Here is a 15,211-nt window from a genome sequence, read left to right on the forward strand (position 1 = left end):
TTCTTTGGTACCACCATTCCCTGGGCCAAGCAAGTCCTATATCTTGGGGTGATCCTCAACAATACTCTCACATGGTCCCCACACATCACTTCTATTATCCAAAGGTTCCGGGTTCGTAAAGCGCAACTCAACCCCTTAATTGCTCGGAACAGTGTGTTATCTATAGACAACAAGTTACTTATTTACAAGTCCATTCTCAGACCATTACTCTGTTATGCCAGCCCTATCTGGGCCCACACATGCAAAACTAACAGAGGCAGGCTGCAGGCTTGTCAGAATATTGTTCTAAGGCAAATTACCAACGCAGAATGGTATATCAGGAATAATAGAATACATGAAGAGCTCGGCATGATGCAGCTCAGATCATTCTACTACAGGCTGGCCAAAAGATTTCACAGTAGGCAGCAAATTATTGACAATCCCTGCATCAAAATCTGTGAATATGATTATAACGATCTTGCGAATATTGATCGTCCCCTTGCTCAGCTCAATGTGTACATTATGTAATTTATTCCTGCTTTGTGTATACTCTTTCTCACCTTTTACCTGCCTCTGATGTCATGTATGTTCTTATTTTTATTATCTTCTAATGTATCATTAATTATTGCTCATATATTTTTTGAATCATGTATCATGTACGTAATGGATCCAGACTATTGACTTACTCACTTACCATCTTACCATGTAACTTTGTAGTCACGGTTCGACAGCTTTCCTGGGCTTCCACCATAACAGCAATTTACCCTCTAAAGACCTAAAAATTTATATATATATATATATAAAATATTTTGGTAATTACTTATATGCTTATATTGAATGGTTAACTGTAAATATAATATTAAATGGAACCAAACATATTCTACAAGGGGTAAGGCCTCTGGCCTAGGCACCCTGGTGTTGCAAACACCGCTCTACTGGGTAGGTATAGCAGACGAGTATTTATTTAAGATTCCAAAGAGTGTTTACAGATACATGAATGCACACAGTGCTATTAGAGCATGCTCGAAAGCATGAAACATACAGGAATCAGATATCAAATGTTAATAGATGGGTGGCATATGGGCGGAGGTTGAATTCATATTCTAAGAGTTCATACTTAAAGTTATCGGCAAAGTGAACTGTGTCGTTGCTGATCGCTTTGTTGAAAAAGTTATTGTTAATATGTTCGATGTGCGTTTTGATATCTTCGATTTTAAGATCTTTGTGTAAATCCTCGTTACGAATGAACCAGGGCGCTCCCGTGATTTTTCGAAGGAAGATATTTGGAATGTTTGGAGGTTTTGGAAATCAGACGTAGATGCGGTACACCAGGCCGGTGAAGCATACGTGAGTACAGGGCGAAGAATTGATGTATAAATACGTTTTTTCAGTGCGAGATCAAGTTTTGAGGATGCATTGATGATCGGTTTGAGTTTGCGAGCAATACCAGTTGCATTACGGACAGCAGTTGATATATGGGGGTCCCAGGTGAGTGTCGTATTAAATCGCACACCTAGATAGGTTGTTTTGCTAACTTTCGAAATTTTATCATTAAATAGAGTGACCTCAGTGTGTACGTTTTTCCTTCTATGTCGTCCGACAAGCAAAAGCTGTGATTTGGTGGCGTTGACACAGGTTCTCCAGGTACGACACCATTTCTCGGATTCACGCATATGGCCCTGTATGCGTTTAATTGCATTGTCGGGATTTAAGGAACAGGACAGAATGGCTGTATCATCAGCATAACATGCTGTGATGCAGTTAATGTTATCGTCAAAAAGCGGTACAGGAGTGCATAAATCAGATACATGAGACCACCTAAATTTGAGCCCTGGGAGACGCCGGCCTCAATTTGTCTGAGGGTGCAGTAAAAATTACTGTATCTGATGCGCAAATGTGCGATTGGTGATAAAAGAATAAATTAATAGAATCATCTCCCTGGTGCCATTGAGAGGAAGCATTTTATAAATAAGCCCATTATGCCAGACGCGGTCAGAAGCTTTGGGCACGTCTAGCATAAGAAACGCTGGTCGTATGATGTTTATGGATTGCAGAACTAATAAACTCCACTATCCTAACCATCTGCATGGTGATGGAGAGTCCTCTTCTAAATCCGAACTGCTGATCAGGCAGTGAACTCAGTACAGAATCCAGACATTTATAAATAATTCTTTCGAAAATTTTGCCTAGTGTTGGTAACAGGCTAATCGGACGGTAGCTTTCTACCCGTGTAAGATCTTTCCTCGGCTTAGGGATAAGAATAATCGTTGCATGTTTCCATGCAGTCGGGAAGTAGCTCAAAGACAGGCAGGCGTTATAACTCCCACATAATTTGGGGATGTAGCGACACGGTAAATTTTAAATCATTCTGTTTGATATATTGTCGTTGCCGGGTGCTTTGCGATCATGCAATTTTGAAATAATGGTGTTTACTTCAGCAGGAGTAGTGAAATTTGGGATGTTTCGAGCTTTAGGTTGCAGTACCCATCTTTCGATAGTGCTATTTACATGTTCTATAAAAGTAGGATCAGAAGGGTTTGGGTTTGACTTGAATTGTTTAGTGAAGTGGTTAGCGAAAGCATTTCCTTTTTTTCATCCGTATATAAGTGCTCAGTGTTGTTTTTCAGTGGCATGTTTTTAGTTTTGCTTGCTTTTTGCCTCCTGATGTATTTCCAAAATGCACCATCTTCAACGTTAAGATTGTCGATCGTGTGGTTCCAGATGGTGATACGGTGCTCGTCAGTGAGGGTTTTAATCTGTCTGTTCATTTTATTGACCAGTGATTTAACAACTGGGTCACGTGAATAGATGTAGAGCTTACGGAGTCTGTTCCTTTCTCGGATCATGTTTTTTATGTTGGAGGGGAATTTTAAATAATCTTTATTTGTTTTTATTTCCACAATGGCATTCTTGAAGGCATCATTTAAATGTTCAGTAATATTTTGTATGGCGTTATCAAGATCCTCTGTGGTGCTTAGTGGATACGTGCTTGGGATCTGAATGTTTACAAATTTTTGAACTTATTCCAGTCTTTGCTTTTAGAAGTATGCTCCTTCTCCACCTTGTAGATTCCCAAGTGTGCCAGTACTGGAATATGGTCCGATGATAGATCGTCTATCACTTCCGTTACAAGTGGAAAATTCGTGGATGATAAAAATAAGTCCAGAATATCTGGGTATTGTCTGGTATTAGTCGGTCGGAAGGTGAACTCATTTGCACGATGAATGTAGAACGGGTTGTTAAAAAAGGAAATTATAAAGAATTTCACCGTTTTTGTTGGTCCTACGGCATTCCCAGCTTGTGTGTTTGGCATTTAGGTCACCGCCTAATAAAGTGGGAAATGGATTATTTAAAAAATTGAGAAGGTGTTGATCTTGGAGATTGTGTGAGGGGCGTTGAAAAGGGCGCATATTGTGATTCCTCCCCAGTTAGGAATGTGAACAGTAGCACTTACTTCTTCAAAGCCATTTCTGTTATTCGAAGAACGATAGCTTGAGTTAAAACTGCTCTTTTCGCAAATAAGGGCGCCTCCTCCTCTATGCCGAATTCTATCCCACCTGTAACTGCAATAGTTTGGGATGCTCAATCATTGTGCGGGCGTGGCATGTGTTTCAGTGGATGAGGGCAATGTTAATGTTATGTGTTCTAGGTTAAGACTGTTACTGGATTAATTTTTAATTGCGGCCTAAGGTTCATAATTAGAGGTAGATTGGGGCGTCACTAAATTTGCTTCAGCGATCGTGTGCAGAGACTTATGTAACAGGGAAATGAAGTCCTGTAAGTTTTGCATAACTTTTTAGGCCTCTAAAACTACTTTAGTAATTTTTTCAGCAAGTATATCAGACTTAGCAGCCTGAGCATAGGATTTGTTTACCACGAATCTGTCCTCATTTTTAGGGATGATGTCAGCTTTGGGTTTCTATGTGGGAAATATATTACAACCTCTCCAGTTGCTAGTATGTTTTCCAAGGCAGTTACAACACTTCGGTTCAGAGTCCTTAAGTTTGGGACAATCTCGGCTTTCATGATCGCCTGTCCATTTGCAGCAGCGTGGTGGGTGATTACATGCTGCGTGTGCATGATGATATCGTTGACATCTGGAGCATTGTATGGGTCCTCTACGTCTCCTATATCTCTCTACTTTGATGTGCAGTCTTATAAGGCTAGTTTTTCACGTTCTCTTCCTCGTCGTGGCATTTTTTCGTCGCCGCATAATTTCTCGATTCGTTTAACTTTGAAGTCTTTTTCTTCAAGCTTTTCTTGTATGTATGACGGGTCAGTATAAATATCGAGATTCCGAATAACAGCCTTCAAGGTTTTCTCATGTGGCAGCAGATAGGAGTATTATGAAAGATCGTCTGCCTTGAAAAGTGTAGACATCTTTTTATGTCAGGGTTTTTTGTATGTATCTCGTATTGTCCTTGTGCTTTCCGTTTTGCCATGAAACCGATTAATTCCTCTTTTTCCAGCATCTCATTAAAATCTTTCCAATTAAATTTACATCCTTCAACGCAAATTGAGGGCATTTTAGCGGGGAAATGTACTAGTTTGAGTTGCACCAGCCTGGGGAGTACGAGCGTCATTTGGCCCACTAGCTTCAGATACATGAGCATCACTTATTAGCTCAACCGGGCACGTGACCTCATCTGTAGTACCGATAGGCCGCACCATGCTTTCCGATTGAGACATACTTGGAGCCGATTTCTCAGGGGTCTCACTAGATGGCGCCACATTAGGGTGGCTACTGGCCGCTACTTTTGATGGGTTTGTAGAGGGGATTTCAATCGGTTTTTTTTATGAATCATCAGCTTTTGCAGCCCTCGGTTTCATCCTGCGTTTTACTGCAACATCGCCTTGAGTAGTGGAGTGAGTAATCAGTTCAGTACCATGGGTGTGAGCTTTTTAGGGAGGAAGCTGTGTTAGCACATGGTATTGGTTTTTAAACTCCAACTTGGCTGATTTTTGCGGACTGAGCGGCCGTTTAATACTGTGGCTGGGGTAATCCATTCCATGCTTGATTCCACATCGTTAGAATTGGATAAACTCAGCTTGAGAGGCGTCCGGAGGGCAAGAAGAAAGGGTGGTTAGGCTTACTGGGACGCGAGCTTGTCTGGTCAAATATCGTTCCGTGTTATGTATTATATCCATAAATCTATTCAGGAATGCCAAGTCAACTTGCTCACATGGGGTCAGGCTATCATTCCTGGAAGTCAATGCATGAAAGCGATCCACAATTTGAATAATAATTGACATTTCCAGATCAAGTCCAAGTATAGAAACTAAGAAGCTAGGCAAGAAGTAGGCCACGCAAGGACCTTTTACAGTCCCCGGAACAAGAGGTTCAACCGGAACAAAAATTTCGTATGTGCCAACAAGTGCAGAACTACGCGAGCAGTTAGCAGAGTAGCGGTAATCAAGAGAGAGCGGAAACAGCACCTTCACGTTCGGAAGCTACGAAGCGACTGTTCGAAGTTTCTATAATTTTGAATTGTATATACCGCAGGAGTGTACGGAAAGTAGCAGGTAACACATTGGTTGATTATCTTCCTAATAAATATAATCTTAATTTCTAAATTAATTTTAATCCCTTAACTGTGCCATATATTTCAGAAAAACGCACCAAAAATGCAAAATGTGTTTACTGTTTAATTTTATTTTTTATATCAATACAATAATCAGAACAAGCTTATTTAGTTAAAATTAAAATGCAATAACTAATATATTTTCTTCTTTCACATACACATAAATAATGGATTACAGATATCTGGCACTGAATTACAGCAAATAAAACAAAATTTTGACGCTAAATATGATATAAACCAATATTATTAAAACAATATCATTTTGATTATTCAAATTTCATAAATCTTATAGAATTATGTATGCCAAAACACGGTACTGCAGAACAAACATATATTGCACTCTTTGCAATAAGCTAGTTCTCACGTTGTTTCCTCTTCCCTCTTTCATCAAATTTACGATAGCATCAAAAACACTGTATGGTTGGAGTAGATACGTTTCCTTTGGCGAAATGTAGTGAAAGTGTCGATATGCTGGCCACAGCAAAGTTTCAGAAGTACGCTCTTTGTTAGTTAGGCGATGCAGTCGTGCGTTCAGGCACCTGGGTGAATACCCTATCCTGTATGTAACTTGTCGGTGGTGTACATATCATTTGATGGGCATAGCATGCAGTACGGTAAGAAAAGTTCAAGTGGAAGTAGAAGGCATGATGAAGTAGCGAACAGAGTTCGATGAACAGGAAACAATCTAGCGATGAGATTGGCAATATGATGATAACTGCAAAAGTTGCTGTGTAAACAAATTCAATTCGAACTTCGTAGAGATAGTACTCACAGAGCCAGTTTAGCCATCAGCGGTGGAACTAGTCATCTTACATAAAGAGAGGCAGGTCAGCAAATGTAGATTTCATTGAGGGAAGTAGCAGAAGGAGGAGAGAAAGTGCAGTATAAGCGCTATGGGCAGGCATTTTCTGGTAGGGAGGGTTTTCAGAGCCATACGGTTTTGATTGGTCGAGGCGTAAAAGGGGAGGGGATTAGGACTTGGTATTAAACATTGATAAAATTTTAAGCAGTAAAATCTAAGTTCCCACAAATAAAAGTATTTATAAGGGTATTAGGAAAAAATAGAAAAATTTAGTCCAGCTGTTAGACAACGATTCTATTAATCATGAGATAAAGGGGTTAATTGCTGCTTGAGATGATTTCAGATAACATCTCAAAATAGATGAAGAGTTTATCTATGTTTTCTTTCCCTACACAACTTAGGGATCTGCTTTTTGAAGGGTTGAGTCAGTTTTAGGATATTATTTTGTCTAAAGACACAGTGAATTTCTTTTAAACACTTAAAAAAGTTTAGAATATCGTTGCTATTACTATTTAAATTAATATTACTCATAGCGGGCTGAGGGAATTCAGCATCGGAGTGGCTTTTTTCCAAAGGTTTACCATTAGTTTGTAATGGAGCATAAGATTTCGTTGTCTCTGCAAGACTAAGCCCGAATTTAACGTTGCTGTTTTTCTTGATTGCAGGTCTATTTGGGGAACATCGGGTATCCACGATAAGAACTTGGGTTCAATCCAGAACAATTAGCACACTTGGGTGTATCAGTTTTTCCAATAATTGTGTAGTCTTTTGATTTATGATTCTCTGCGCATTTCACGCATCGAGGTTGAAAGAAGCAATTCTCGGACGAGTGATGCACTTTTGACAATTGTGACATTGCGGGATTTGATTTTTGGTTTTATACGTTTCGACAGAAATTATATAGAACATCGGGTACTTGTAAACTTGTAACAACTTGTAAATTTCCTCTATATTAGCAGATTGCATGAGGGTAACTTAAAACAGTGGCATAAGTACGCTCTTGTAACTGAATATTTGTCTTACTTCGTTTGACAGTTTTTTGCACAATTACTACTCTGTAGTTCATATTATTTTCGGCACGTCCTGCTGAAATAAACATAAAGGAGTAATTCTGTAATGTCTGGTCAAAGAGAAGGAAAAATAACTTTTGGTAAAGCTTTTTACTCCCTTGTCTTTCAATTGGGTTGTTTGTAACATATTGATCAACTTCATCAGCACCTACCTTCGTTACATATTGATCAACTTTATCAGCATCTACCATAGTGTAGTCATGAGCTGCTTTTGGCTTCAGCAAATCCTTCCTAATGGCGCCTACTGTGCCGTATCTATAAGTAGAACTTTCTTGCACCAGTAAATCGCATAACTGTGGAGAAGTATAATAATTGATGGAGATCAGACAATATCCTTTGCCTAGCAGTGGTTTCATCAGTGACATAATCACTTGACCAGATGTACCAAGATGTCCAAAATCATTATCAAGCTTTATGCTCTTTCCTGCGTAAATAATACTGGAAAAAATCTCCAGTCTTGCTGTCGAATAACATAAATGTCTTGAACACAAAGCAACATCTTTTTAGCGGCATGTATTGGATCCATCCCAGTCTACCCTTAAAGAACATTAGATTTTCATTTACAGTGACATCGCGATCTGGAATGTATAGTCAAGAAAATGTTTCTTACAGATGTTAAAAATGGGCGAAATTTTATTACATTTTGCATTAGGATGTGTTAGTAGAGCAACATCGTCATTGTTCACAACATGCCAGATACTTTTTTTATTATCTGAAGCTTACCATGCCTCATAACATTGCGGAAGAATGGAATTCAACACATGCCGTTTTCGACGGAAACATCTCTACAGCTGGCTTCCTTACAAACCCTTGTAAAATATGCACGGCAAGATAAATTTTTATTTCGTTTTCATTCGTTAGAACCAACATTTTCGCTCTGCTTTTTGATTTTAGGGTTCGACTTTGGATATATTTTGTGCATATCTATTAGTTTCTGTAGAGTCAAGAACATGCCTTGTAGTTCATGGTGATAAAGTGCAACAAATTGTTATCAAAAAACAACTCATAATATTCAGTTTCTTGCGTGCAATTTGCGGTATCAACAGTTTCACCTACTTGTGTTTGCCAAAACGGAAACCTTGGAGGGGCAGGAGCAATGAATTGTAAAAGTAACAGCTTCCATTCTCTATAGGAAGCAATATCACTATCGTCATCACATTTCGTATATTCGTCTGTAGAAACATCAGTATCCGATCCCGAAGAAGCTAGACTGTATTCCTTATCAACAATAAAACATTACAAAAAAATTTTTGTTGGTTATCAAATTAATGCAAAAACACTCGAAAATAAATATCTAAAAGCGAAACTCTCATTCCCAACACCTGTGTGTTTTTAGCTGAGCATCTGAACAAGCCCACGGCTTCCCCCGATTGAAATCGGTGAAGAATAGCGCCAATGAAATTAATGAATTAAGTCTCAAACGAATATCCTAAATTGAATACGAACTCAATTCGGTCCTTACAAAAGAGAAACGTTAATTTTTCTACTGCTCGAAGTCGGTTCAGGCATCAAATGATGTTAGCGGCTATACGGACTCCGAACGAACAACGTTTTCCCTACCTTGCACCTCAAGGCGTGAAGAATTTTTGAAGGATCCAAGATTACGGAAGAAAAGCAATCATAAGAAAAGAGAAGAAAAGTCAGAGAAAATGGAGATAAATGCGGAAAAGACTCACGGAAAGGACCCTCAAAAAATCTGAGAGAAGAAGCTTCAGGAACTAGCCAAGGTACATGGAATAGAATACGTTACCAAACATCTAGAATTCGAAGCAAGACTGAACGCAGCTAAATCATCTAAAGAAAAATCCAGAATCGTCTCTGCGCATGTCAAGAAACAGCACAGTTACTCACAGTAAGAGACAAAGCACTGACACAACCACCGATAATGTTGGCGCAGATGATGAATGGACCACACCAAAGAAAGTCGCAAAAATCAAGGAAACACTAGAACCGATGGAAATTCCCCAGGAAAACAAAGTCCAATTGCTGAGAAAAATTGCTGAAGAAAACTTAGAAGGCGGAGCCAATGCAGAAGTCTTCCCCCTCCCGCCCATTATATTCTCACAGGAAGCGAACGACTGGATAACACTAAATGAAATGTTTACGAAGAACTGTACCGAACCTTATGAGTGTCAAATGAGAGGAAAATCAATCTTCGTCTATACCAAAAACTTAAAAGACGACTGTACGATGAACGAGCTACTTTTCGAAAAGAAAATCCCTTACCACTCATACCAACTTGACATTTTCTCGTTTTAACAAAAGCGTTGCTGTCAAACGAAATGACAAAGACATATGACTAATCTTAATGTCAAAGACGATTTGCGTTTATCAAAACGTAACAGCTAGGTGAAATTTAACGAATAGTTGTCGCAAGCTTCCTAAATGTGAAATTCTTTTATGCGCTTCCGAAATTCAATATTAATTTTAATTTTAGGACTCAACGTTCAGCTGGAAATAAACGAATATTTTTTATTTAAAATTCTCAACAAATTAAATTAATCACGATATGCTTCGAAGAAATTTTTATCTACATGACAAGAGTTATATCTTTAATTTGCTAAAAGACTGCTTAGCTTTTATGCGTCAACCAAATGAACAGATCTGCCTTTAAACACACTTCCCTTGAAGGCAAACTTTCTCAACTTCAATCCTTCGAAAACATAATGGATCGCACAATATGAACTTAGAACAAAGTATGCATAAAATTATGGAGTTCATTTAACAATGTAACACGATTTTTGTGATCCAAAGTTAAGTTAAAGGTTTATGAAAGTTAAGGTAAATTGAGTTTAATTTCTGTGATTCAAAGTTAAGATAATGTTCCATCACAGTTAAGGTTCACACTGGAGTAGAAAGACTTTGAGATATATTCTCATTAATTTCATTAATATAAGTTTTAAATATATTTACACATAAAATATAAGGGAGCATATATAATGGAAATTAAAAGATAATGAGAGATATATCTGAAATTAGTGAATTCTATTGGTAACCACGAAAAAATTATATTTGCGAAATCTGAGGAATTATTCTGAAATTTTCGAAAAAATCCGAAGCAATTTCTGAATAAAATTGCTTCAGAAAAAATTTTTGTGGTTGTTTATCAATGAAATTCCTGTCTTATCTATTTCATTATCCTACAGTTCAACATATTTTAAAGATATTTGTGGAATGAGATGAAGGTTGAGATTTAACTAAACAACGCGTTTGGTAAAATGCTACTTCCTCATTCAAAACGAAACTGATAATCAACTTAATATAAACTTATATCGAATTATCCGTAATTTTGCACTTGATTATCACATTTAACTGCATTCTCAGGAATTTGTTAATACACACAGAATTTTGTTAAATATTAAATTACTTATGAAATTTAAAGGCGCCAGAATTAAATGTAAAATTAAAAGCTGCTCAAGAACATAGCTAGAGTTTATCATATCAAAACAATAGTATGCTGAACATATTGTAGAGTGTAGACACAGATATCAAGTCAAATAAATAAGTAACATAGTTTAACATAAAAAAACATTTTCATAAATTTGTGTGATGAAATGTAAGAGCAACATAAACCCAGTCCAAGTGGTCTGGTATTTAAATAGTAAAAATTAAAACAAACAGAGAAAGTTAAGGAAAAATAGGTAACGTTTATCGTGAGTAAACATACTAGTTGTAGATAGTTAGTTACATTTGGTAGTTAAAACGTATTGTAGCTTTGGTCTAAATATGAGAACTGAAAAACAACAAAATAACATACCTGACTTAAATTATTTAATTTTCAGAAGAGAAAGGCCCACCTAAATAATAATTCTGACTTCTAAACATTTAGTTTTCACATGCCGTGTGATGCACGGTAAGACGAAACTTCGTGGAGAACTTAGAAATACTTGTCTCACCTGGACTGGTAGAACCTGTAAGAATATGTATAGGGTAAGAAGTTAAATGAGACCAAAGTATCAGTGTCCGAGGCCAAGCTCTCTATCAAATTTTCCCCCTTGGACTGCCTTTCTGTCGCTTCCATCCGGTGGATGCCAAACTTCCTTGGTTCCGCTGGCCATTCTCTTCTGTCTGGATATCGGTTATGAGTTTCTCTAGACGTGACCTCACAGTAAAAAGAAACGGATCTCCAAACTTCCGTCTCCGCTTCTCTCTCTCTGAATGTCTCGGTCTGAGTCTTTCGAACGACTGCGCAATCCCTTTTTCATTATTTGGCGGGAACCTTGAACAAAGAATTGAACTTCGCCATGAGTGAGAATGGAACAGTCGCCCAATTCCAGCAGCCTGTTATAATATATATAGCCTACCCCAACCTGTTAATATAGCTTTAAAAATCACCAGCATCATCGAACCGAAACCTGTTTCCATGTGAGATATATTTCATGAATAAATTTGAAATTTTTTGAATTTAAAGAAATAAATTTCCAAAGTATTTGGCAGTCCAGCCTGCATAAGCTGTTTAAAAGTCAGTAAAGTGTTATCACAGGACTTTCTTAAAACGTTTTTGGTGGCAAATGCTAATATTGATCGATACCATTAAACGAGAATGTCATGCATTTTTTTAGAAACAGAAATAAAGGATTTGTAAGATTTCCTGCCCGACCAATTTATTAACCAAGTTATAATTTACATGACTGAAATAGAGAGGGAAAATTCATTCTGATTGTGAAAAAGACTGATCTGCATTTTTTACAAGATATTTTTCCTCTTAAATATTGAGACTTCAATCATCCTTATATAGGCTGCAATAAAAGTAAAAAATAATTATGGAAATAAAATATTCTAACAAGGATAGTAATATTAAGTCATATAAATAATCAAACCTGTATCTTCAATTCTTTGAATTAGATTTTTGTCACAGTTTGCATATTTTCAGAGGCGTTGCTCGTGTTCGTTTTTAATAGTATTGCAAATAATAAATTTAGACTTAAAAACATTAAATTCTTAAAATATCTCCAAATGCTTGCCATAGAAAATTAATGTCCTAATAGTGCTAATTAACGGAATGGAAAATGAATTCGCTCGCCTCGTAAGTTTGCTTCAATGGCCTCTAAATTCAAACCACTAGCGTTTAATATTAATGTTTTTTTTTTTTTTTTTTTGTTTTGTTTTGTTTGTACAGTGAAATACTAATTCTTAACAGAGCGTCATGGAATGTAATGTGTTTTATCACCAGCTCGGAAATCACATTCTTAACAGAAAATATTATATAATATAAAATCTGAGATATTGCAAACCGAACAGGAACCTGAATTGCAAACCAGGTTCCCTTGAGCTGGGTAAACGTTATTACAAAGTTAAACTCTCTATAAACATACAACGTACATGCTAACATTCAAAATTATTTTAAACTTATGAACATTTCCAGCCCTTAATATATATTTAAATGCAAACACAAAGCAAGTTTAGTGGAAATCGAAATAAAGGTCATTCTTGTATAAATAAAATAAAAATCATTCTTGTATTTTATAAACGAAAATATAACACAAGTCTTAAGCGATGATTGAGTGTAATAAAAATAGTATGACAAGGATGAGGTTGTTTTCTCTTCTAGTTAAATTTCAAATATTTATAAACACTGAGTTTGATTCAAAGTTAAATTCCCACTGAGCTCTGCGGCACTAAGACGGGGACGCCTGGTGTTTAACAGAGGTAAAGCAGGCATATGTCGCACGCCCTCCATTATCCAGATTCAACAACTCCCTGGAGCCCCACAAGGCCGCACCGGGAGCTTATTGATACCCCATTCAGATTAAACATGGCCATACAGGGGCAACATTGTGCTACACTGAAATTTGATGTACATTTGTGGGTGGGGTAGTCTTGTTTGCACATTAAACAAAGCATAAACACACATGAAATGTATACATAAAAAGAAGAATACATAAACACTAAAAACACCTATAGCACTTAAAAATCTTAAACATTTTTAAACATTTAAAACACCTAAGACGCTTCAGACACATAAAGACACTTGAGAAGGTACACAAAAACACTTAAACACGTAATACAATATACAATACAAATATGCAATAGAGGTAATACAATGCACAGTGACACAATATGCAATAATAAAAGCATAAAATGCAATATTCATATGCTCAGAAGATACGAAACAGAGTGCACATGTACACAGTACGCATTACACAGGACACATGAGTAATAATCTGAGATATTAGCATGTTAACACACGCAGTGCAGTAGCGATACTAATGTACAATCAATGCTGCTATATAGGTCATACAATATGCAATAGAGGTAGTACAATAGAGGTAGAACAAATCGCCATTAAAGCTTTGAAAGCTTTATCTCTGAAATTTTCGAAAGGGAGTTTGAAGTTTAATCTTTCTTCCGATGTGATTCCAATATATTTAGTACTTCTGACACGCAGTACAATATCGCCATTCATGTGCATATCATTGATGGGTTCTTGTTTTATTTTTTTTTAAATTGATGACGGTGTTTTTTTTAAGCATTAATTTTGATATTCTTGTCATCTGACAATGTGATTAATGATGTAATTTATTTCTTGCGTGTTTATGATTCAGAGATCTGGTCAAGAAAGCCGTATCATCAGCATAACAAGCTATAAGTAAATCATCTTTAGTTCGCTTTCAGTTGATATACAGGTTGACATTAAGGGAGAAATAATGGAGCTTTGAGGGACTCTACTTTTAATATAACGAGTAGAAGAAATGCAGTTACTAATTTTCTTTGAAATTATTTATCCGTCAGGAAACTACGAATAAAGATGATGATAGCCGGAGAGAAGTTGCTGAAATTAATTTAATAAAGAAGCCGTAATGATATACTTTATGGAATGCTTTTCTATGTACAGGAAAATACCAGAGCTTTAATAAAAGTTCCTCTTTTATTTATAAAAGAGGAATATACTCGTAATAATAAAAGTTCCTCTTTTATTAAAGCTTTCCCCAGTGTATTCGACCAATCTTGAGATTTTATGTACTGTAGAATATTCTTTTCTGAAGCCAAATCAGTTCTTGCATGTAAAATGTTTGGATATGTTGATCTAAACTTTTGATTATGATACGTTGGAATAGCTTCGCACAGGCAAGTAGAAGGCTGACAGGCCGATAATTCGAAACATGACTTCCATCTTCACTCGGTATTTTAAAAACGATGATGACAGCTTTCTTCCATTCTTCGAGAAAATAATTAATTTTAAGAAAAGAAGTTGAATAGGTTGGTGAGCAGAACTACTGCTTTATGAGGCAGTAACGTGATTGTCTTGTTGGAGATGCAATCATATCATGAGTCTTCCTTGAAATTTAGGTTTTTAATTTAATCTCTGATTTGTCTGAAATTGGCGGGAGGACTGCGGGAGTAGCAATTTTGACTAAGGAAACTATTAACACTGTTGATATCATTTAAGTCATTGGCACTACGCAGACCATTATCTGTGAATTGCTCGGCGAAAGTTATCCTCAAATACCTTAGCGATATCTTCCATACTTCGAGTCCTGCTATTATTATGTAAAATAGAGCCGATTTTGTGATTGTCTTGCTTTAGGGTTTTAGTAATTTTTCATACCGAAAGATCGAGATGGAAGAGATTTTCTACGCAGGAGTTCCAGCTGCGCTCTTTATGCTCCATACAAAGGCGATTGTCTTCTCTATTTAATCGGTTACATTTAATTCTGGGCTCTTGAGTGCATTGATAAAATTTACGAATCCGATTCTTCTCCTTCAGTTTGGAAAGTATATGCCGTGGGAGACAGATATTGTCTTTTTTATTGTCTGTGTATTTTGCAGTATTTATT

The sequence above is a fragment of the Stegodyphus dumicola genome, chromosome 11 (assembly GCF_044657685.1).
Source record: "Stegodyphus dumicola isolate Sdum_Otavi_A_Nest chromosome 11, ASM4465768v1".
NCBI classification, from domain to species: domain Eukaryota; kingdom Metazoa; phylum Arthropoda; class Arachnida; order Araneae; family Eresidae; genus Stegodyphus; species Stegodyphus dumicola.